Source organism: Cricetulus griseus, chromosome 2, assembly GCF_003668045.3.
Source record: "Cricetulus griseus strain 17A/GY chromosome 2, alternate assembly CriGri-PICRH-1.0, whole genome shotgun sequence".
Taxonomy (NCBI): Eukaryota; Metazoa; Chordata; class Mammalia; order Rodentia; family Cricetidae; genus Cricetulus; species Cricetulus griseus.
The window spans coordinates 244,553,038-244,579,381 of record NC_048595.1 but is presented as its reverse complement, the minus strand read 5'-3'; the positions used below and the strand labels follow the sequence as shown (position 1 = coordinate 244,579,381).

The following is a 26,344-nucleotide window of genomic DNA, read 5'->3' as shown; positions in this document are numbered from 1 at the left end:
AATGAAAACTATTTCTACAACCTAACAACCATCTTGAAATCTCTCTGCAATCTTTTCTCACCCACCTTTTAAAATTAGTCATTACTGGAGGCTAGGGAGATGATGAAGTCAGTAAAGTGCCTGCCTTGCAAGCAGGAGGACCTGAGTTTGAATGTGCAGCAGTGAAGTACATCTGTAAGCCTGCAGTGTGGGGAAGGGGCAAAGGGAAGATGGGAAGCTCCCTGGAGCTCACTGACAAACCAGCCTACCCAATCAATGAGCTCCAGGTTCAGAGAGTCCCTGTCTTGGAAAACCAGGTAGAGAGCTACTGAGAAAGACACTCAATGCCAACCTTAGCCTCAACAGGCATACACATGCAGACACCCATACACACAAAGCACAAAAATTATTCCTTACACATAAAACAACAAAAATAGCTAATAAAGGAGCCATGTGGCTCAATGGGTGCTTGCTCCCAAGCCTGACAGCCTAAATTCAATGCCTGGGACTCACTTGGGGGAGGGGGAGAAAACTAGCTCCCAAAAGTTGTCCTCTGACCTTCAAATTCACAAACAAACACACACACACACACACACACACACACACACAGACAGACACACACCATACCAAGTTATAAAATAAAAAGCAAGTTATTCTTTTAAATTAGGATTTGAATTGGGGGTGGGAGGTTGCAAGGACAGAGGGCAGATGCAACAAACGAGACAGATATAAGTGGAATCAGAACACGTGATGTAAAATCCACAAAGAATCAATAACAGTTAAAAAAGAAAAACCGCCGAGCATTGACTGCTTCGGTTGAGTAACTAGGAAGGTGCAGCACCCAGCCTTCAGTCCAGCACAGCCTGGGGAGTACAAGCCTATGGGGCTCAGTCTCCCTCCCTGGTACTTCTGTTGGCATCTGCTCTGCAAACTTGGCCTGTTCCCAATCATGGCTTTCCTAGCATCCTCACTGGGGAATGCAGTCTGGTCATGTGCTTCTGTAACTTCAGCACCCAAACTTAAATTGAGGAAGATAATCCCAACCACGAGTCCTAAAGCACTAAACCCAAATGCCTTCCTGTCCAACACAACACAACACCTATGCACTGTCACGCCTGCACACAGTTCATTACTTCCTAGGAGATCTTGACTTTAGTTTTGTATATGGAGGCTGACTAGCATCTGTTCATTCCAGGAGGAACTGTTCTGTCTGCTGAAAGCTTCTGAGGCTACAGACCTGTAGGAAAATGGCTGCCAGCAGAGTGAGAGGAGGGGCTTGAATATGTACCTGCACTACGGAGAGAATAAGAGCTATAATGGGGGCATAAGCATTTTAACAATAACTGACTTGTAAGGGAAGAATGATTCCCAAAGTGACCTCGGAGGATAAGAAGGAGCTTCCTGGGCAGATGATAAATGGGCATAAGTACATCCTAGACTGTGGGAACAGGAGGGAAGGGCACAGGACCATTAGAGATAAATGTGCTGTAGAATGCTGAGTACCTCATCTGCCAGGAATACAGGGTGGGGAGTAGAGATGGAAAAACGGAAGCAACAGCCAAACAATGCACGATCAGTATAGAACTCAGATGTTTTCACTCAACCCTGTAGGCAATGGAAAATAATATTAACTTCATATTTCTGGAAGACTACTTTGGCAGCCATTTGAGAACAAGTGATACAATGAAAGGAAGCTGGATAAATGACTCTCCAATGACCTAAGAGACTAAGACAGGGCAACAAAAGTACAAAGAGGCGAAGTCCCTAACTGTTTAGAGAGCAAAATGCACAGGACTTAACAGTTAGCCAGACTGTAGGAGCAAGGAAAAGAGTCCTAGGTTGCTGGAAATCAAAAGCCAAACAAGAGCACCACTGTCCTGGGGAGACTTCCATGAAAACCAGGAAATAAGAACGAAGAACTCAAAAGCCACTTGGATGGCATTTGGACTGAAGTGTCTACATGATACCAAACCAGAAAATGAAGACTGGTTGGTGACGGAATGGTGGAGGCTGGGTTTCCATATGAAGATCTGGAATCGCCAGGTCAGCTGATGTAGATGGATGGAGACCCTGGGAAAAAGGAGGCCAGGAAAACACTCATAATAAATTTCCAGGCAGCAACAAGGAACCTCAAGGAAACGGCATGAGAGTGATGGCAAGAGGGAAGCGTCTGGCTGAGGTGAAAGGTCCAAACGGCTGAGGTGAAAGGTCCAAATGGCTGAGGTGAAAGGTCTAAACACACACAGGGACCCACAGGCTTAACAAGTGCTAGGAGACTGTGGTTGGGAGAGAGAAGTAAGCTGGCCATGGAATCTCTAAAGGCTAGCAATGAAGAAAAGACAGGGAAAGAGCAGCTACTGAATACTTCATTGCTGGGGACAATGATGGCATACGCCACTCCAGTAACTATAAAGTACTTAAAGAAAAGGAAAGTTTCAAGTTTTAGAAAAGGAGGAATTTGAGGGAAAATATTGTCAATGTCTTCTAATTAATGACAATTCTCTCAGAATGTATTTAAATAAGGAGGAGGCTCCAAACCACCTAAGTTAAACAATTTCCAATGAGAAGGCACTGTTTGTTCTGTTTTTGAAATTTTTAATGTTTGGAATTTCCTGTGTAATCATCTATCTTCTGATTCAGAACTTGATTTGTAAATCAGTACTTACAAAACTACAAAGAAGAATACAACTGAATGAGTGTCAATGTGCTTATCTGCATAAAGACAGAGGACTTGAACTGAAACTGTAAAGTTTGAGGAAGGGAGACTTGTTTTCATCCTAAGTATGTGCCAAAGGCCTGACTATATATTTATTTTTTTTACTAGACAGAAAAACTACAATTGTAATTCCTATTCAGAAACTGTGAGACCTATGTCTAATAAAAGAACAGTTCAAAAGACAAACCAATGAAGACCACCAGCACCACCAGCACCCCTTAAGAACATGTGAGATTATAAAACAACACTCCTTTTATAGAGCTGAAGCCTGTCCAGGGTGGGCTTGAAGACATTCTGACAGTGCTCACAAATACTATCTCTGGAACGGAACCAAACAGCACAGCTGCAAGACATCTTCCACTACTGTTGTAACGACTCAATTGCAGCTCTGCCTTTTAGAACAGAGTCTATAAAAGCCAGAAGCAGAGCTATTTTCCCCTCCAAACTGTTTAGTGGAACTGTGCTCTCCTCATCCAAACTTTACTGAATAAAAGGACATACACTGTACATTTATTTTAACCTATAATGGAAAAATGTGAAAACTTGAGGAAAAAATTTCCCATATGAAACAAGGCTAAGCTTAAATACATAAAAATACCTTTGCAGATTACAGTCCACCACCACCAAAGACGAAACCACCACTACGCTACCACCATGACAAACGGGAAATTTGGATCTACAGTGACAGAACTTTTTCAAACTTCTAAGTAGTAATAATAAATAACTAGATAATTTATATTCATATTAAGAATATTTATTTTAACTTCATATTTATGGTATGTGGCTACTTCTTGACAGACAGAATAAGAAAAAGGTGCTGGGGGGGGGGGCGGTTGAGACAGGGTTTCTCTGTATTGCTTTGTAGCCTGTCCTGGAACTCACTCTGTAGACCAGGCTAGCCTGGAACTCAGAGATCCGTCTGCCTCTGCCTCCCGAGTGCTAGGATTAAAGGTGTGCAACACCAACACCCGGCAAGAAAAGGCATCTTCAAGTCACTGTAGTAACCCCAATGCTGGAGAGAGAGCTCAAACAGCCCAGTGGATGCCTAAACACATACACACGCACACACACACCAACAGCTTTTCTCCTACTGGAATGAAAGCGAACACCCATTTCTCAACAGCCAACAATAAATAAAAACAAAAATACAAAGAAATCAATCTTTCCAAATTTCAATGCACAAACTTCAAAACCTACGATTTGATAACACACCAGGTGTGAGAGTCTTCTGCTTCAGGAAGTTAGAGACAGAGAACACAAAACTGTCTAACTTCTCTGACAATAGTCATCCTGAACAACAACAAAAACCACAATAGAAGGAAATAAGCAATTATCAACAAACGAGCTGGGAATGTTACGTTACCTACAACTATCAAAACACTGAACTAAAGCCCGTGCCAAAACACACACACACACACACACACACACACACACACACACACACACACACACACACAAAAAAAAAAAAAATCTGGTTCTAAAGCCAAAAGATAAGTGAATCTTAGCCTCAGTTTCAGAAGCACTTGCAAATCTGTGCTGGTACTATTGTTTTAAAGTAAATAAAACATTTTTTCTCATTGTAGTATCCCTGTCAACTTTGGAAGCAAATGCCTCCAAATTACAGGCATCCTCATTTCTACTTCAAAAATCTCTGCAAAGTATTATAAAATTCAATTTATATTACAATAAAATGAGGCTCAGAGAAATTAAGTAATTCCCCTTAACAGCACAGAACACAAATCCCTCGTCAGTCCTGGATTTCCACATCTCGGCTTCTGGCTTCTAGTTCAGCATCCTGACAACAGTATGAGAAGCCGAATCTTAGTCTACTTCACTAAGGCACTTTAACGCTGCACTGTGACCCCTGCATAACCCAGCAGACCTTCAACTCCAACAGCCTAATCACACACAGCCCACATCCCTACCATTCACATTTGCAAACGGACATGTCCACACACAGGACTGGCTGAATTATTTCTAATCCAATAAATTTTATAAAAAACATTTTAAATATATACAATAAATGGTAAAATACTGAGAAAAAAACCCACTGCCTAGATCTTTCTATCTTCCAGATACACACATACATAATGCACACTGCAGGCATTTCATGTTAAAGCATGACAATGACTTGGTAATACCAAAAGTTAAACAAAAGGCTTTCCCTGTACACCTGTACAAAAACTATAAAGCCGTTTAAAGAATGTATGTTCACATACCAGGCATGGTAGCATGCATTTTGAATCCCAACACTGGGGTCACAGAAGCACACAGATCTCTGTGATTTTCAGGCCAGTCTGGTGTACATAACACATTCCAGGCCAGCCAGGGCTATACAGTTAGACATTGTCTAAGGGAGGTGGGGTGGGGTGGGGTGGGGTATGGGGATAAAGTATAACCCATGATACTGGTGAGATAGTTTGTTATATACAGTGAGTCTGTATATAACTACCCTTGTGATAGCTGCTTTCCATGCTTGACCGCCTGAGCCACAGATGGCCTCTTCAGGAACTGCAGGTACTGCTGTTTGGGCTATGCTGGTCCATGCCTGATCCTGCACCACAGTCTGAGAGAACCCTCCTAGCCCCAGGAGTGGATCCTGGATCCAGTGTTTTGCAAGGTATGGCTCTGAAATAGGTGGGGAGGAAGATACTGCAGACACTATAGAACATTCTTACTAAGCACTACTGGGACCTACAAAGAAAGCCTTTCTACTCAGCTTTATGGACTGTATGAGCTCTAGACCTGTTATGGCCATCATCTGGGAAGGATACACAGTAGTCCACATCTCTACAGCCACGATAGCACACACTGACTCAACTGAGACAACCTGGGGTGGGGGTGATGGAATGAGGAAGACTTCAGTGCTTACATCATCCATTATAGATAGTGGAAAGAGCCAGAAGACCCAGCTGTGGTTCTAAAGCAGCAAGATGGTGAAATAGGCAATCGGTGGGAAGCACACGAGCTGCTCCCCAGCCCCAGGGCTTGAACTGCAGTGTCCACCCAGGACAAACTACCTTTGTCAACAAGAACACAAGCCCACACACCCTTCCCATCACCCACACCACCTTTTCCCCCATGCTCAGCCAAGTGAATTTAAGCCCCCAACTTCATGTCTTTTTGTATCCTAGGCCAGCACAAGATTGGAACATATTCTTCTATACAAAAGTGGGGCATTATAAAAGATGACCTCACCTGCCCCAAAGGAAAGACACTGAAATCCTCTGCTTAGGAAGAACAAACAAGGTTTGTCTACAGACACCAACAATTCTGAGTTCCACTGTTCTATCTACTGTCTCCTGGGGAGAACTCACAGTCCAGATCACATTTTCCAATGGATATAATCACCAGATTTTAAGAGTTTGAGGAGAAAAGGTATTGCAGATTAGAGTTGTGAATGGAAGAAACAAAGGTTGGATTGTCACAGCAGCATCCAAGAACTATGGGAACAGCCTTGAAAAGTGAAAATCAAGATGCACAAGACGTTCTGGGAGAGTTGGGGAGTGGAGAACAGTGACGTGAACAGTCACTAGATCTGAGCTACATGCAAAGATAAGTTAGCAGTAACACTGTACACAAGGCTGGTTCAATAAAGAACAACTGACATATGAATAATATTAATAGAAATGAAGGGGGAAACATGTAGGATCATTTCAAAACAGGAAACGACATACACTTGAAAAGCCCAACACCTTGAGCCAGGCATAGTGGACCATGTCTTTAATTCCAGCACTCGGGAGGCAGAGGCAGGCAGAAGATCTCTGTGAGTCTGAGGGCAACCTGGTCTACAGAGTGAGTACCAGGAAAAGGACGGCCAGGACAATAGACAGACAGACCCTGGCTGAAAAAAAGAAAATAGAAAGAGGGGAGGAGGAAGATGAAGAAGAGGAAAAGAAAGACGGGAGGAGGGGAGGGGAGGAGAGGGTGGGTCTTTCCATCATAAACAGAGAACAAAACAGGCACATTGAGACACCTCAGCACAGTGAGGAGCAGCTACCTGCGTCTAACTTCCACATGTACTCAATGGAAAAACGGATGGAAAGCCTTCCTTTGTGTGTGTGTGGGGGGGGTGCCTTTGCACTTCTACTCAACATTGTATCCAAAGATCAAGCCAGAGTAATTAGGCAAGGGAAAAAAAAGAAGGGCTCTATGCTTTTAAGAAAAATAAAATCACTTAATTAAAAATTAAAAAGAATAGGAAAGAAGTAAATTATCTCTATTGACAGATGATACAATCTTATACTTTAGAAAAACTCTAAAGAACATTTTTAAGATAATGAACCAGCTTGTTCAGCAATGACTAATATACAATATCAGTAGTATCAGGTGTATTTCTACACAATTAATGACCAAAAATGAAAATGTTTCCACTCAGCTTCAAAAAGAATAAAATGTAGAGGAATAACCTTAACTGAGGAAGCAAAGGTTCAAACAATAAAAACTAGAATACATTGAAAGAAGACCTGGTAGTGGATGGATTGAAAGGCTCAATGGTGCTGAAATGGCCGCTGGCACCCTCCACACTGATCTACAGAGACAGTAATGCATCAAAAAGGTAATCTAAAATTTGTGTAGAATTGTAAAAGAACACAAATAACTAAATTAATACTGAAACAGAAGATAAAAGTGAGTCCTATTTTAAAATTATAACACTATGTTAATCAAAATATTAATTATAGCACTGAAATAAAAAAGGCATAAAGAACAACGGAAGAGAACTGATAATTCAGAAGCAAGAATGCCAAGTCTGTTAATGAGGAACAAATTCTTTAAACACATGATAATGGGAACGGAGTATCTACATGGAAAAAAAATTTGAACTCTTATACTACGAACAAAATTAAATCCAAAATATATAAACGATTAAATGTAGGAGTGAAATCTATAAAGCTTTTTAGAAGGATACAAGTGTAAACTTTCATTATTTTCTGGCTTAAATATGAAACCTTGCCTTTTCCAAAGGCAACATATAAGGGAAAAGGAAAAGCAAACAGATGAATTGGACCTCATCAAAATATATCAGTAACTGTAACTAAGGGAAACCACTAGGAATGAAATAAACTAAAAGACTCAATAATCAGAAATATTTGCAAGCCATGTATATGATAAAGGATTTCTACAGAGAACATATAAAACAATTTGAAAATAAACTCAAAAGCTGGGCAAGGCTTAATCAGACATTTCTGAAAACATTTACAAATGACCAATCATGACGTGAAAAAAGGTTTAACATTACTCATTATAAAACCAAAATCACAGGGGCTGCAGAGATGGTTCAGTGGTTGAGAGTACTGGCTGCTCTCCCAGAGAACCTGGGTTCAATTTCTAGCATCCACATGGCAGCTTACAACTATTTATAGCTCCAAGATCTGAAACCCTCACAGACAGGCAAAACACCAATGCACATAAAATAAAAATAAATTAAAAAAATAAGAACACAAATCATATTGGGATAGTTCTTCACACCCACTGGGATGACTTTTGTTTGTTTGTTTGTTTTGTTTTTTTGTTTTTTGAGATAGGGTTTTTCTGTATTGCTTTGGAGCCTGTTCTGGAGCTCTCTCTGTAGACCAGGCTGGCCTCAAACTCACAGAGATCTGCCTGCCTCTGCCTCCCAAGTGCTGGGATTAAAGGTGTGCGCCATCAACGCCCGGTTGGGATGACTATTTTAAGAAAAAAATAAGAATGAAAAATAGTGTATAAGTATGATCACACATGCGTGGAATCCCACAGAAGTTGAAAGGCTGGGCCAGGAGTTGAAGTACCCAGCCTGGAGTATATAGTAAAACTGTATCTGAAAAGCAAAGTATGTGGCATGCATGTGTGCAAACGAGAACACACACATAAAGTGTTCACAAGGACATGGAGAAATTTGAGTCTGAATTCTCTGCTGATGGAAATGTCAAACTGTAAGACAAGCTCAGGGGCATTAGGAAGAGTGGAATGGTGGTTTAAAATGTATAAGGTTTCTTCTAGTGAAGAGGATATAAATGGATAACCAAGGATATAAATGGCAATTTTATCGCCTCGAATGTAAAAACTATTTCTTATATCTGTGCTTATTATTAACTTTCTACCTGATACCCAAGCAGATGACTATTCAAAAATACATCTTTCAAGCAGGCTTTGGGAGGATGTTCCTTGAGTAGGGGTGAAGCCAAAAAGATCTGAGTGCACATAACAATAGAGTTATAGAGTTCAGAGTGCTCTAAGAACTAAACATCACACATAGAGTCTACTTTCTCAAGCAGTCACAGAGTTAGCTACAGGTGTCTAATGAGAAAATATCAAAAGAAATCTCAAAGCAGAGTTAATACAACAAAGAATACTGACTACAAACAACACAACAGGTTAAGAACAAAAAATGACAAGTTGGAGGTCCAATATCAGAGCATCCATTAAGCATTTATTTATTCACCAAATACTGACTGTGAGCTCAGTTCACTTTGGAAAACTGTGAACCCAGATGTAGTAACTTGCATGAAGCTAAGATTGACTCTCTCTCTCTTCTGAACTACCACTTACTCTCTTCAACTGACTCTGCCATGCATTCCCTCCATGGAGTTCCAACTCTGCAAAACTGTGTGTTTACAATTTTTAAAAAATATTAACACGAGTAGCTACAACTTATCTTCCCTCACCCTCAAAGAGAATTGTGCCTTTGTAATTTCAAGTTTGAAAGTTGCTTATGGAATAGGATGACCTAGAAGAGAAAAGGGAAGCTGGTTAAAGTACATAGGAGGAGCACTCCTGGGTTTATCAGAGAACCGTGAGATGCCAGGAATGACTAACAGACCCTGGGGACCCAGACCTTAGACCAGGACCAGGGGACAATCCAGAAAGATGTCAGAGCTTCGAAAGTGGTGAGTTGGGATTATGTGGGGCAGAGAGTGGACAGGGTTTCACTATTAGAATATCCCTGAATGGTATGTAAAAACACTCGACAGAAGAGAAAAAACACACTAAAATCCCTATGGAATCACAAAAGACCCTAGATAGCCAAATAATCCTAAACAAAAAGAACAATGCTGGAAGGCTTACCATTCCAGATTTCAAGATATATTACAGGAACATAATAATGAAAAACAACATGGCAGCAGAACAAAAACAGACACATAGACCAATGGAACAAAACTGAAGACCCTAACATCAGTACATGTAACTACAGCCATTACTATTTGACAAAGATGCCAAAAAACATGTTAAAGAAAACAAAGCATCTTAACAAATGGCTCTGGATAAAAAGGATGTCCAAATGTATAACAGTGAAATTAGACCCCCACCTATCACCTTGCTTTTACAAAAACTAATCCAAAGGGATCAAAGACCTAAATGTGAAACATTGGAAGTGCTAGAAAAAAATAAGACCGTATCTTCCATGATGTAGGTGTGGGAAGGAAGAGTCCATTTGCCCAAGTATTAAGGCCAACAACTGATAAGTGGGACTTCATTTCTGAACAACTAAAGAAACAATGACGAAACCCACAGAATGGGAATCTTTGCCAGCTACTCATCTAACAGGGAGTTAATATCCAGAATGAGTATGTACCTAATTGTCTCTATTGGGTCAGAAAAGTTCCCAGGATTAGGAGTTGTAGTTAGTAATTCACTTAAGAGATTTGAGAAACATTAGCCCCCTTATTTTCTTAGGGGAAAATATTTGAGAAAGAACAGAATTTCCCAGGGAAATTACAGCTGTTGCATGTATGACGACAAAATAAAACTAAAAACCACCCAAAGAATCAATATAATGAGAGAGAGAAAGAGCATGCAAGCTGCATGAATTTTGCAAATTCCTACACTGTCCCATGGTGTACTGGTCCTTGCCAAGTGAGAATCTGTTTCCACAAGTGCCTTGCCCCAAGGAAACCGGTAAGACAGTCATATGCTGATCTGAGACTAGGCTGCACAGCTCCTAACACTATTACTCCACAGATACTTGTTCACCTATGTTCAATACAGCTCTATTCACAATAGCTAGAAAATGGAAATAACCTCACTGTCCTTCAACTGGAAAATGATTAAAGATGGGGATATGGTTATGGAGTAGTATTGGGTTATGGAGATCTATTTACCTATAAAGAAAATGAAATCTGAAGATATGTGTAATCTGCACCCTTAATCAAGAAAATTGTCTTTGTAATAGACAAGAGATTGAGAACATTACAGAAAAACAGAATTGGGGAGTCCAGTCCCAAGTGATACATCGACAGCATAACTCCTGCACCTAAGGCTCAGGGATCACTGAAGAAGAGAAGAGGAAAGATTGTAAAAGTCAAGGGAACAGGAAGTTTGCTGTTAGACTGTGTCAGAGATGCTACACTCATGAAGTTTCACCAATATGGCTGCTAAACATGACCCAAACAGGGACAACACCAAGAGACATGCTGATGAAATAGAAAAGCCTAGGAGGCCTCAACCCTTGACTAATAACTACTGCCAACTAAGGAATACTGAAAGTAGAAAAAATAAATTGCCTTCTCCAGAGAAGAGCACGCCAACTAATTATCCAATACCAAATGGTCAGCCCTGAAAACATGCATACAAATAACATTTTATGAACTAAGTAGGTTGTACTTATATATTTGTAAATATATGCATGTATATAATACATCAGTAATTCAGGAAAAAGAAGTTAGGAATTTAAAATAGGAGGTACATGGGAGCGGTTGGAAGGATGAAAAGGACGTACAGAGGGGCCAGTATATGAACAGGACAGCCGTGACTATATTGTGCCTTTTCCACCCTTATTTCCACCTCCCTCATCTACTACATTAGCAACATGGTTCTATCACAGCTATCTTCAACATAGACACAAAATGTAATGGGAGTCATGGGGAGGGCTACGGTTACCTAGATTGGTTATGAAATGGACAGTCACAAGGTCTCGGCTTTCATAATTATATTCTAATTCAATGATTTAAGGTAAAGCCTTTAAATATGCCTAGTTCGTGTTTCACACAGTAGGAGGCACGTCTTACCGAGCACCTGTGAATCTTTTGCCTGCCTTTATAAACCTTAATTCTAACAGCACATTATTTCCTTCCCCTGACTTCTAAACTATCTACATTCTAACCAAGCAGCTCAGTCTTCTTCCTTGATTGTAAGTGTCTCAGTCTGGCACATGGTAAAACTGGACACAAATGTGTTTCATAACAACGAGCAACAAGTACCAAAGTCAGCTCCCCAGTTTAGCATTCCCAAACTTCCTATCACTTCTCCGTAGGAATTTACTACGAGGGTTTCACTATTGTCATCTTTAAAGTAAGCAACATTAAAAATAATGAATGAATAAATGAAAATTCAAACAACACCAAGGCTACTTGATAAAATAAACTTCAAGGAATATTATTTTTATATTTACCTAAAATTACACAAAAGGCATTTACGTACTGGCATGCATGTGGCTGACTACATGTGCACATGTGTCTTAGAGGAAATTAAGTCACTAGAACTGATAATGCACCCCATAAGAACCAGAACCTAATAAAAACCCCAGCATGAGAAACCAACTTTCAGAGGTTGGCAGGGTAGTCCAGGTGACACCCACAGCACAGAGACTGTAGGTGTAGCCCTTGGTTGCCTCCCAGGGACTGAGGGTAGGCCCTATTGCTGAAAACACCACACAGTTAGGCCACAAGACAAGGGTGATTCAAACTAGATCTGACCTAAAAGCCTCCTTCCGGAAGTCTGGCTACCATGGCACTAAAAAGTTAATTTAGCTTTGCAAGCTGCCAAGGAATGAAGCAATTAATACTCCCTCCCTGTTGTCTTCCTCTTTGCAGCCCTCACAACCCCCCACTCCAGTCATACCAACTCCTTCAACACGAAATGCTCTTCATGCTTCCATGCTTATTAATGCAGACCTTCATTTTAGACCTAAACTGTCCACTTCCCATATCTATACTTAAAAGCAAACTACCAACATAAATCCAACATGACCTTCCAGGTCTAATTTTCAAAACAGGCAGTATTATGGCTAAATCCAGCAATACTTATATTATTGATTTTTAAGTCACAGAATACCCACAATGACACATGGGCCTGAGGGGAACCTAACAGTTAATTGTGTGTTTATGGTACATAGACAAATAACAAAAGCCATGAAAAAAGAGATCTAAATGACAAGGCACACCATCCAAATCAGCCAATAACACAATAAAATCAGGATGTCAGAATGTGATCTAAAATGGGCTAAGTATATCATGACTCATTTCCACAGGGACCCTGAGATATAGCATGGCACTTGAAGCAAAGCCTCAGATGGAAGCAGATAGTCAGGAATCACCCAAGGCAAGCACTGCTCTCATTTGTCTCGCCATCCATCCCCTGAATCCCACAACCAATGACCTACATAATGTGATGGGCCATGCAGAGGGGCAGGGCAGACTGGCAGACCTAACAACGGTGCTCTCCACTGCCCTGGGAAAGAAGGCGAAAGAACAAGAAAAAACACACAGGCCTGTGTTCTGTGAGGCAAGAAATTCCTTCCAGATACATGGAGCTGCAAGAATTGACCAGAGAAACAAGAGCTGGTCCGTGTGTACACAGGTGTATGTACACACACACACACACCACACACACACACACACACACACACACACACACACACACGCACGCACACGGTGGGGAGCACTCACAATAATAAACTTAGCAACTTCACCTAACTTCCCCTTTGTACTACTTGCCTAACCCTTTCCTCCCTCTATGATCAACCCTAATCTGATGATTACATATTCCAGTAGTATGGATACAGTAATAATTCGGAACCATCTCATCTCTCTCTAACCAATCCCTTTCTATTTCCTTCTATTCTCCTTGGTAATTTCAATTTAACCATACTAGAATATACTAAATCACACAGTTTTAACTGGAAAAGGAAACATGTGTTTTCAGTTCTGTTTCTATCTAAAGCAAGTATTTTTGCTGTAGCCTAAGGTAAATAAGGAAGTCCAGGTCACTTTTTCTCTCCCATGGACCACTGGCCCCAGAATCTGTAAGTTTCCTTAAGTGACTGACTGACTTTCACTTAGACTATAGAAAAAGACCTATCCAAAGAAAACTTGGTTTTGTCATGGAGTTGACTCTAACAGGATCTGCCCATATCAACTATATATTTACCTTAACAGAAACAGATGGAACATCAAGACACAGGGCTTGAAATGACATCAAACCTGCATAGTTGCTGCCCAGACAGACACAAACACTGTTAACCCCCAAGTACCTCTGCCCTGATAGAGAGAATCAGGTCACAATACAATCAGCCCTTGGAAATCAGCAAATCAGTATTCCATGCTAAATTAAAGCTGCGTGATGATCTCTATTACAAAGGCTCTTGCTATATACTTCTATGATCTCAGAAAACATCCAGAATGAGAGTCTATCCCTTTCTGGCCACATTTGCAATCAATTAACATACTGGCTACTAAATACAAGCTTTCAAGTGAGGTTAACATTTCTAAATACAAGTTCTACCACTGTAACAATCTGTAACACACAGATTGTTTTTTTTTTAATTGCCCTGTTCTGTTGAAGAAAATAAGCTTAAAAATAAAATGCTGTTATGTTTATCCACATATGCATGCCTACAAACAAAAGAAAGAAATGCTTAATCAAAATGCTGAGAATTCCAGAAATATGGGTACCAGGGAATCGTATTTTATTTGTAATTTTCTATTCAAGTTTTCTGTACATAGTATGTGTTGTTACTGAAATAACAAAAAATGTAGGGCCATCAAGATGGATCCACAGGTAAGAGTGCCTGTCACTAAATCTGATGACCCAAGTTCAATACCCAGTTCCAACGTGGTGGAAGAGATCCAACTCCCACAAACTGTCCTCTGACTTACAGACACATACAAAAATAAATAAATGTAATAAAAATATAAAGTCCTTACAGATATATGGGGTTTTCTCCCTTTATTATCCTCATCCTAAGAGTTTTAGGGGCAGTAAAAGTAAAGATTAAAGTCCCAGCAAGTTATATTAAACTGGCACTGCACTGTGTGCAGTTACCTGAACACAGAGCTGTATTCACAGTGTGCTGCGTGAGCTGGCAGGCAAGTAATCTGTAGGACTCTGAAGACCCAGGGATTTCAGACTCTGCTACAACAGGGGACTTTCAAAGTCTGATTTCAACTGGATTCAAAAGAATGAAAGGAATTTCCTGCATTTTATCAAGGAAATTTCCCAACAGATTTCTGCTTCCAATTCTTTTGAATACCAGAGTTAGGGCCACTTAGCAAATTAGAGTGTATTTCCCACTAAAATTCTGTAAAGATCACATAAGGCAGAGATGTTTAAAGAGCACCACATATCACCATGAGGCTTAGAGTCCTCCTCAGAAGTCATCTTAACTATGAAGCTGGCCGCAAAACATCAGCCATCATCTGTGGTCACTTTAAGTGCAGGAGGGATCTTCTGCTTTGGGACCACACAGGAACACGAAACAGACATCTCCCTAAGATCAAGAGAGCCGTTCTTTGCTTTGTTAGCCTATGACAAGTGTTATTATCTACTTTTCTCTATAACTTTATTGCAATACCAACCACAGTACATGCACAATTTAACACACACAGACGGACCACTTGCCCTTAAGAACTACAAAATGGCATCTGTAGAATGTCTCGAAGGAGTCACAAAGGCATTCCTTTATCCCAACAGAGAACAATGTTTCCACTAACATACAACAGGGCTGTTTCTTTTAGGAGGGAGAAACAGTAAAAATTTACAAAGCAGAACTAAAAATGCACAACCGTCTATAGAGAAAAATTAAAACTACTAGAGCACAAATTTCCCTCATTACAACATGGAACAGAGTTTAATTTTAAATAACAGTAACTAAGAAAATTTAAAAAAAAAAACAGTAACTGAAAATATGAAACTAAAAAGAAAAACTATTATCAAAACCTTCAAAACAAAAGTTATCCGTGGCTGGGCATTGATGGCGCACGCCTTTAATCCCGCACTCAGGAGGCAGAGGCAGGCAGATCGAAGTGAGGCCAGCCTGGTCTCCAGACTGAGTGCCAGAATAGGCTCCAAAGCTACACAGAGAAACCCTGTCTCAAAAAACAAAAAAAAAAAAAAAAAAAAAAAGTTATCAGTGGAAATTGTTTTACTGATGAGCAGTGTGTGAAGAGTCTCACTGCTGAGGAAGTTAGCTATGGAAGCTTGCTCCGGCAGCTACTCCGCTAGACCCCCTGAATGAATATTACTTCCTAGTGCCCACTTGAGCAGAGCTCCAACAAAGCCTTTTTACAGATAAGGAAACTGAGGCTCAGAGATACCAAACAAGTCAGCCAGCAAAAAGACCAGGCTTTAATTCCAAAATCCTTCTCTTACAGTCAGGACACTGACTTTCCAAGACTATGAATGACAAGTAATCATCACATGGATTAAACACAATCCATTTTCAAAACTGGCACAAAAGCTTTCCTAACACGGCACATAAAAATGGAGCTAGATTAATGACTTTGGGGGTGAAAAAGAAATCAGGACATCCTCAACTCAGCGAACCAAGTATCGGGTTTTCAAAACCCTACTAAAAGAATGGCTTTAGAAATGAACCAAGAGGGCTGGAGAGAGCCTCCATGGAAAGCATTTGCCTGACACACCAAGCATAAAGCCTTGGTTCCCTCCCCAACACAAAGAAAAGCAAAATAAGAAATGCACTGGAAAAAGTACGAGTGCCAGGACAGGAACCAGGGAACAAAACATCTGTGCACACTGCACAGAGGAGACCAGTGATGAGATGTGTGATTACTCCACGCTTTACCTGTACTGTATGAAGACACCAGTGTCGAGATGTGTGAATACTCCATGTACACCTGTATGTGCTAAGAGATCTTCGGGAGACACTGTCCTAAAAAGTACTTTCATAACTATAAATAGGCTGATGTAAGTAAATTAGTTACCAACAAGTAGTCTGTTCTCCAACTGTTTCTCATAATTTACTGATTAGCCTTACTTCCAATCTTTCCAGAACACTGCTTCTCTACCAATCTTCCTCAATTCCAGTTCTGATGGAATCATTTATGAGTCTAGAAAACCTCAGTGACTCCAATGTTGCAGACAGCAGCTTAAGTTCTTCCACCCAGAATGCCTTCTGATCTCATCTCTCCCAGGCTTAAAGCTACAGTGTTGCAGGGGAAAGCCACTTAGCCTCCAGGTCATACCCTAGGCCTTACTCAAAAGCAGCCAGCAGAGTGCCAGTCATCACCTCACGGCTGGGCTCCTAGACTTCATGATCTGAAGACTGCATTGTCACCCATCCTTCCCTCCCTTCCTCTGGGTCCCACTGCCCTCTCTACTTTTCTCAGAATTTCTTTTGAACAAAGTTATATTTAGTTTAAGTTGAATAAAAAGAAGAGGGGGCAAAAGGAGGAAATTCAGTATCCCTACATTTTCAAGCAATCCTGGGAATCGATCTTGTTTTTCTATTATCTAAGACAGTCATATAATGATCCCATGGCTATAATACTAAATTAAGCAACACTCCAATGAAACATCTATTTTGGCACATTTTAATGAGAGATTTTGGTCATGTTTTACAATGCACATTAGAAGATATGAGGAATGGCAGGTATGCCAACTTGCATCTGTAATCCAGGCACTATAGAGATGGAGGAAGGAGAGTTCAAAGTCAGCCTCAGTTATACAGCAAAGTTCAAGACCAGCCTGGGCTATGGTGAGACCCTTTCATGAAGAAACAGCAGTGGGGAAGGGTACTCTCTAAGAGAAGCAGAGAAAAGGTGGGATATGAAATGAACCCTAGAATAGACCAGGAGTACAGAAGCCTTCTCAGTGACAAACCAAATACCTTAACCTGTACTTTGTAACTATTAAAGAATCTGAGAAACTTTAAACTAACCTGAATACATGAGAGGTCAACTTTTTCAAATGTTCTGAGAAAGGCAGCATCTCCCTCCACCCCAGCCCAGCCCAGCCAACTGATATCTACCAGAATCTCTCCTTTGCATGAACCATGTTAAATGGTGATACTAAACTGTGTTTCTGAATAAACTTACCCCTCACCCTCACTCTCTCACCTCAAATGAAGCTCACAGCCAGCCTACTTCTGTAGTACACTTCATTGCTGAGCTTCCAATTTCTTAGAAAAGTCAACAAAAATGAAAATGTGGGGCAGTGTCTGGTCACTCAGAAAACTGGGGGCATGACTGGCCAACAGGAGCTACATAGTATGGCTGTTTTTTATTAAATAAATAAATATAGGGTAGTGGGTGCTTTGCAAAACTACAGGAATGATGACAATCTCTCACCAACATGTAGCATCATTTATGGGAGAAGGAAAGGGAGGCCGATTCCTTGCAGATTCAGTTTAGTACTTGACTGCTACAGGGCCCTGATGGGACTGTGCGCAAGTACTTCCCAGCTGTCCTTCTGGCTAGTGGAGACCAAACATTGTAAACTACCCCAAATATAAAAGTGGATCATTTTGGGCCCACCAATCACCTAGACATGGGACAACTTCAAGGAAAGCAGGTTCACCTTAAGCCATGTTAAAGAGATGGAGGAACAATCAGCCTTTCTCTAAGAGGAAGCACTTCCCCCACCCCACCCCCACCCCAGCACTCCCAGGGTGTTACACAGCCATAGCCATAAGCTTCCTCAGAAAAGCCAACCTTTCACTGTTCTTCTAGATCTCTTTTCTAAGCATGCTTCCCTAACACTGGCCTTCAGTCCTTCTCTAGGCTCCCCTCCCCAGTGTGGCTCTTTGTCTGCCATGTGATTGACCTCCATGCCAGTCAAACTCAAACAGCACGGCTCAGCTTCCTCTTCTCCATCTTCTCCTCCCAGAAGCTGCCAATGTTTAAAATTTGCTGCCCTGGGGTTTTTCTTTTAAACCCTATTAAAGTTGTCCTCAAACTGGACACTCGGTTCTTAAACTACTTGATTAACATGACTAAGAGCCCACAGAAGGGACTCACAATTTCCCTGATAATGAAGTCTTATCAAAGGTCATAAAGTACCTAGGAAGGCTGGGGTACTTGTTACAGCTGTGACAACTGAGCCATCATGTGATTCTTCTGGAACCCCTCAAATATAATGTGCAATGGCAGCATACACCCCTTAGGATAATGCTAAATAAAATACCACTAGTCTTCTGGGAAACCCAGTCAGTCTAACAACCAGAAAACCAAACTGGCACTGTGCCTCAACCAGCTGTGCAGCTGGCTCTTCACTAGTTAGACACCTTCATTGATGCTGCAACACAATAGAACCCTTTGAGACCAAATTCAGATATGCATTCTGTTCTAGAAGAATAGCATCAGAAACAAATGCTACTGCCCACCAAGCCATCAAAACACAGCACCCCAGGAAAAACACAACTCACAGTTATCAGTAATGGAGTACGAGGAGCTCTCGGGACCCACACCTGCAGGCCAGGTCTGCATTCACTGCTACCACCTTGCTCACTAGTACTGCAAAAGCCAAGGACACCTGGATTAGGATAAACCCCTTAAGTAGTGGTGCTGACACAATTCAGTCCTAGCGCTTAAGTCAGAGGTGGCACAGCTCCAGGTCAGGAAATAATGCTACTGACACTAGAACCCAAAGGTAAATGCAAACATCTCTAAGAGGCAGTGTTTCTTCCCAGTCATAAAATTAACTCCTGGATTACCTTACCTTTTTATCCAGCCAGTCAGAAAATAATCCCAAATGTCTTAGAGTGTATGCACAACTACTAAATATAATGAATTGGTGGCTGGAGAGAGATTGCTCTGTGGTTAAGAGTACTGACTGCTCTTCCAGAGGTCCAGGGTCCAATTCCCAGCACCCACATGGCAACTCACAGTTGTTTCTAACTCCAGTTGCAGGAAATCCAACATCCTCATACAGATATGCATGCAGGCAAAATACCAATGCATATAAAATAATAAATGTAACAAACTAATAAGCAAGAGCTAGTCAAGACAGGAGATCACCCTAGCAACAGAATAAGCATTTTGCGCACACACACACACACACAAAACATAACTATCCTTTCCTTTTTAAAGGAAGAGAACATACATGTATGTTTATAGAGAGAGAGATAGACAGATATATAGATATAGATACATATCATACATGTCCCTAGCCATGAAGTCTATGAAGTGACAGGTCTGCTTATGGTACCTGTCACAACTTCTACACATCCTGACACCTCATGGTGAACAAGTGGGGTATGGACGGCTCCAATATCGACTCTAACAAGAAGCAATGTGGGGGTGTCACAGTCAATCAAAAGGAAGATTCTTTTATATTACACTGGAAAAAAACTAAAAACTGTTGGCTTAGAGGACACATACATAGATTATCACCTAAAAATAATTAATAAGCAAAAACTCATTTCTCAAGTGAAACAAGAGAAGTACATTATAAGAAGCACAGAGTGCTGCCAAAGAGGGGAAAAATAATTCTTTTTAGCTGTTTTTCTCCTATCATATCTCACCACTTGGCCAATTTCTGTTATATTTCTCTAGTACATAAGCTGTCATCTCTAGTGGAGCTTCACCACCCATCCCAATCACTTTTTAAATCTTGTGGAAAAAAATCTCAACTTTGCCAATTGACATTTGGACTTAGACTCCACCCAGATAGCTGGATGTCTTACTATTTTTCTGTTTCTTCCCACTCTTCCTTTCTCTGCCTACCTACAAATGGCTGCAGCAAGTTCCCTTCCTCACTCCTTACTGCTGCAGAGTTTCAAAATGGAGTACCTCCAGCCTTCCCACCTCTCTTCAATAGCTCTCAGAGAATGTCAGCCATGCTTGATTTGATGGCTCCTTCATACAGAACCAGTTACTCAGGGAGGCTGAGGCACGCTGACTGCCCGGGTGCAAGCTAGCCTGCACCACATGAGTTCCAGGCCACAGTGACACTGGCTCCGAAACAAAGCAAGAAACTGTATGCTTCCCCATCTGTCTTCAGACATTCCTCCACATCTCACTAGGTCACTCAGCTCATATACTCAGTTCCTTCAGATTTACACTGAGTTCAGAGACATCAGAGCGTTTACAACCATAAGGTGTGCCAAACATGCCAGACGTGTTTATTCCACAGATACTCCTCAGATCAGCAAGGCCGCCATGACTGTAACCCAAGAGACCGTGTTTCCTCATGTGCTCCCAAAGCGCTCAGAACATCTTTAAATACCATGGAAAGGCAACTGTGGGCCTGTGAGGGCCTCTGCTAGGAAGAAGAAAGAGGAATAAACAGAAAAGGGAACAAGAGAACATCCTTTTCTTGAGAACAAAACCTTTGTGTGGGTAACAGTTATAAGTCAAATTTCAAGGGAAAGAACAGAACAAATGTCATAAAACTATGTGTGAACAACTGCCAAAGGAATTAAAAAGCTACAAATTCTTTCAGGAATTCAGCAAAATAAGGGCAAATATATTCCATAGTAAAACGTAAGTGAGATGTAAATTATGTCATCAAATATTTTAAAAGCTCTGAAGTATGCTGGGGAGATGGCTGTCAGTAAAGTGCTTGATGTGCCAGGGCCTGAGTTTGATCCTCAGTACCATGGGGGTGGAGAGAGGAGGAAGAAGGAAGGGAGGAGAAGAGGAAAGAGGAGGAATGGCAGGAGGGAGGGAAAGTAACAGGGAGGGAAATACGCAGTGTAGAACTCTCGCCTGTAATCCCAGCTGCACACAGGGCTTTCAAGGGACTTAAGGTTTTTAAGAGGGTTAAAGAGAAAAACTTCCAATACTCACTGCTAAAGGTGATCCACATTTTATCTCCATCCCATTCAAGCCCGTATCAAATAACTCAAAAGAGCAACAAACCAAGCATATCACAATGTTTCACAAACTTGCCCCAATCACTTGGGCCAAATTCCTGAATAGTTGTGTTTGGGTGGTCTCAATTTTTCAGTTTCTCATACTCAAATTTCTAGTCAGATGGAGTTAACTCTCTGAGGTCAATGATCTCTAATTTATTCTAGAACACACAAATACTCCACAAATTCTCATGTACAATGAAGCAAAACAGAATGCAGTATGTCATAAAAAGCATTCTGACTATTCTAAGCCCAGCTCTGGTCATCAGTAAGTTATTTAACTTTAGTCGACTTTCTTAATCTATAGAGGGAAGAGAGTTACTCATGACCTAAAGTATGCCTTAATTCCAAAAGCATATAGTTTTTGAAGAATCTGGCATGGCAAGCTATACAGAAAGTAAGAGAGAGTAAACAAAGACATCAAAACCAAGCATACAGTTTGTGGCCCACTTCATTAAATGAACACAAATCTGTACTACAGAGTATTTACTCCATAAGCTATGACTGTAGAGCACAACATAATATTAATAGCAATTACATCTAAAAAAAAAAAAAGGTAAGAATAAGAGTAGCCTCTTATTTACAATTCTTGCATTACAAAGTCTGTCTGTACACATGTGGATTCTCTATTAAACAGATCCAATCTCTTTAATCCAAGCTTGACATTTAACGAAATTCTTCAACAGGCTGGAAATCAAAAGCTCTCAGGAAAAAAACTGAAAATCCAGTCATCAGGTGTGTTGGGGGGGGGGGGACCTTCAACTTTTGTTTTTCCAGTTTCTTTTCTTAAGAGTCTGAAATACCTAGAAGTCATCCACCTCTCCTCCAAAACTCTCTTGCAAGTACCTAAAATTGGAGTCTCTGGCACTTTGCAGTTTCCAAAGACCACTTGTATTGTCATTTCACTACCCTGCACACACCCCGAACTGGATTCCACATAACATCTCACAGTAGTTCTTAAACACACTGCTCTCTTTCTTCTTCTTTGAAACAAAGACAGACCACAAAAGGTAGAGAACGGATTTGGCACCTATGGAGATGATGTCACTATCCGCCATGGCTCTGAACCATCTCCTAAGTCCAGCTGCTGCTTGAATCTTGGCCCACCCAATGCTGCCTACAAGGTAAGTGGGCTCCTATCCAAGCCATAGGACCTCGTGGTTACTGGTCTCTCTGTGGGGAAGCCCTGTGCTTCAACTTTTCAGTTTTAATTTTTTTGTAGAACATGGCATCAACTCCTGTCAAGATAAATCTTTGGAGAACCAACCATTCACAGATCTTTTTATTGAGAGGGGGACTAGTTTTTGCATTCCTGTCTACAGGCAGTTCCTGACATTAAAAACTAATTTGGGGACCTTTGAGGTTAAAAAAAATATATATGCATATCCTTGATCCTCGTCTCACCAAAACCAGACAATAAGGGGTTGTTAGGTAGCATCATGGGAACACACGCATAGGATATGAACCTCAATCTGTACAAATGGACTAAGGAAATACATATCAGTCTATCTCTAATGGTTTAGCTAAGCCACCAATTCAACTGGATTTAGAATTACCCAAGACACCTCTGGGTATGTCTGTGAGGGTGTTTCCAGAGAGGCTGAACTGAACCCCAAACCTCACCATGCATAAGGCATTCTAAATGCAAACACCCTTTATTCACTACCCACACCTTGTGCTTTCTCTAGAGCTCAGGACAGCCATGTGTTCCTACTTAGAAATCAAGCCTCCAGAGAGCATGTTCTTACCATCTCCATTTTCCATTCCCATAGTCACACTCCACCTTCCAAGTTTTTCCAACTGTGACTCAGGAGTATTGACTGCCTAAACAACTTACAAAAACATAGCAGACAACCCCAGTTTTAATGGAAACTATGATTTCAAATGAATGACCTTGTGTAACTCTGATCAAGCCCAAAGCCTAAACCTAGACAGTCTAGCAAGTCCAGCCCCCAACTTGCCATTCAACAAATTTCACTGCCATCTAACAAACTCTGCCACAAAGGCCTCCCTTTCCCTCCTCTCCCTCATTCATGGAAATTCTTACACACAATGTGAGGTTGACCTAGTTATTTATTGTTTCACTCTTGAATGCTTGTCATGACCCTCTACAAAACTCTCTTGGAAGCCCAGTCTGACACAACCTTACCATAACCTCAACTTCTAATTATCATCTATCTTTTCAAACTCAAAACCTCTTAAACACCAATTCCAACAGTTAACTTGACCATCAAGAGCCTATGTTCCTACCTGAAGCAGCTTGGATCCCTAAGTCACCAGCATTAACACCTTAGCTCCTTTGCCTACTCTTCCAGAATTCTACTTTAGGGATGCTCACACCCAACTGCTCTAACAAAACCCACTTGAATTCATGTATGAAATTCTCAAATAATGAAAACTGTGTTATTTAACTCATTTTTTAAAACTATCATGGTAACATTTCTCAAACTCAGTTTTCAGGCATGATAATTCATACATTAGTCTCAGCACTTAGGAGGCTGAAACTGGACTGTTACAAGTTCAAACCCTCTCTCAAAGATAAATAAAAATAAACTATCCAACAGTTACGAACCTTAAGAGGATCTTTATGATCCCAAAAATCCTACCAAGTTTTTAGCCAATACATATTTCCACAATCATAGACACCAGTTTTCCATCTGTACATGCATAAACGAAAAAAAATCTGACAGAGGGCTGATCTCCAAATACACAAAGAACTCAAGAAGCTAGTCCCCCAAACACCAAACAACCCAATTAAAAAGTGGGGGTACAGAACTAAATAGACAATTCTCAATAGAGGCATCTAAAATAGCTGAAATACACATAAGAAAGTGTTCAACATCCTTAGTCATCAGGGAAATGCAAATCAAAACAACTCTGAGATACCATCTTACTCCTGTCAGAATGGCTAAAATCAAAAATACCAATGAGAGTTTATGCTGGAGAGGATGTGGAGAAAGAGGAACACTCCTCCACTGCTGGTGGGAGTGCCACCTTGTACAGCCACTGTGGAAATCAGTATGATGACTCCTCAAGAAAATGGGAATCAGTCTACCACAAGATCCAGCAATTCCACTCCTAGGCACATACCCAAAACAAGGACATCTGTTCAACCATGTTCATAGCAGCACTATTTGTAATAGCCAGAAACTGGAAGCAGCCTAGATGCCCCTCAACTGAAGAATGGATAGAGAAATTGTGGTTCATTTACACAATGGAGTACTGCTCAGCAGAAAAAAAAAAACAATGGAATCTTGAAATTTGCAGGAAAATGGATGGAACTCGAAGAAACCATTCTGAGCAAGGTAACCCAATCACAAAAAGACAAACATGATATGAACTCACTCATATGTGGACCTGCTTTATGATACATAGTAGTGACCATGCTTTATCAGAGCTGTTTTTAATGATGTTGCTCAGAATGGTTTCCTCCCAGATGATGACTGAGAAGCTAATTTAAAAAAAATGGTGCCAAGTACCACAAGAGTAACAGAACTGTGCTGTTTTCTGGGATTTTGTTTTTTACTTTTTTGTTGTTTGTTTTTTTGTTTTTGTTTTTTTTGTTTTTTGCTTTTTTAAAATGGAGTGTGCTGGATGTCTCTACAATTTTGTTCAAATGACTGCAGAACCTGGAAAAGCTGTTGCTGCTATTGATGCAAAACATACTGCCATTGTTGCTCTTTTTATATAAATATATATACATATACATATATACATATATATATAAGCTAAAAAATAAAAAGAAAAAAATTAAAAGAAAAAAGAAAAAAACATTAGGCCCTCCAAATACATACAATTTGGAACTGAAAACTAGATGTTCTTCTGTTCTCAGCCATAAATCAAACTGCAGTTGCCCTTCAATGTAGAAAATCTAATATTCTATTTATCAAATTCTATTACCCAAAACAAAGCCAGACACTTGAGGAAAGGAAGGGAGTTAGAAAGTAAGGGGAAAAGGAAAACTTGCCCATCAGTGGAAGGCTAAATTCTACTATCATCAAGTTCAAGGTGCTGCTTTATGCTGCTTAGCATAAAGGGAATCTTTTACCAGCAAAAGTGGTTCTATTTTCTCCCCTACAGTAAAAACATTTTTAATATTTATTATAATTCTCTTCCAAAGTAGCCCATGTACAACCATGCCTTGCTTCTCCAATCACTCCCAGGCATAACAGCTTATTGTCCAAATACAATTTATCTAACCATGCAAACACTTGTGCAATCAGGCATGGTCGATTTGTAAAAGTCAAGACCAATAAGCATGGCCACAGTGATAAGGACAATGCCCTACTAGTGGGCCTTTCAATGAAAGAACAACTTTCCCATAATTATCTCTCATTGGAATCAAATGTCTAATAAATGCTTTCATAGAATTCAAAACACAATCAAAAGAACATACAGGCTTACATACTATATACTCTAACATGTAAACTCTAACACATAAGAGACTAAACCCTGAAGAAACATGAGGTTGTCTCTCCGAAATTCAAGACAATACAAGTGAAGGCTAAGGGAAGTATAGCTGCCCAAATTGACAAGAAACCAACCAGCTCAGAATTAAAGGCTACACGAGCTCCATGGGTGAATCTCTACAGGACCTCAAGGGCTATTTCTGTCACGGTGAGATCCAGTTCCTCCTGACAGAGGTAAAGACAAAGATGGAAGGGAGGGGAGGGGAGGGGGAGAGGAGGGGAGAGGGAGGGGCTCAGGATTTCAACTCATTTTGAAAAGTATCTACTAAAAAAAGAAACATGAAAAGCAACAAAAGAGCTAGAGTAGAAACAAGAGCAGGACAAAACAGGCTGTGACTGCAGCAGGAAGGGAGCAAGGAAAACCAGAAGAAAAAGTAGTCATCACAGAAAGTT

At 40.6% G+C, this 26,344-nt stretch overlaps 1 protein-coding gene across 7 annotated transcripts in view; it reads right to left on the bottom strand.

Annotated features, from left to right (window-relative positions):
- Nucleotides 1-26,344, bottom strand: part of Epb41l2 (erythrocyte membrane protein band 4.1 like 2) — a 158,467-nt gene that overhangs the window by 87,822 nt on the left and 44,301 nt on the right. The window contains exon 2 of one of the 7 annotated variants that reach the window (XM_035440323.1): nt 19,053-19,140. The exons of the other annotated variants lie outside the window; for them this stretch is intronic. The gene's annotated coding sequence lies outside the window, so the exon portion shown is untranslated. The remainder of the gene's footprint in view (nt 1-19,052; nt 19,141-26,344) is intronic. 7 annotated transcript variants of the gene reach the window in all.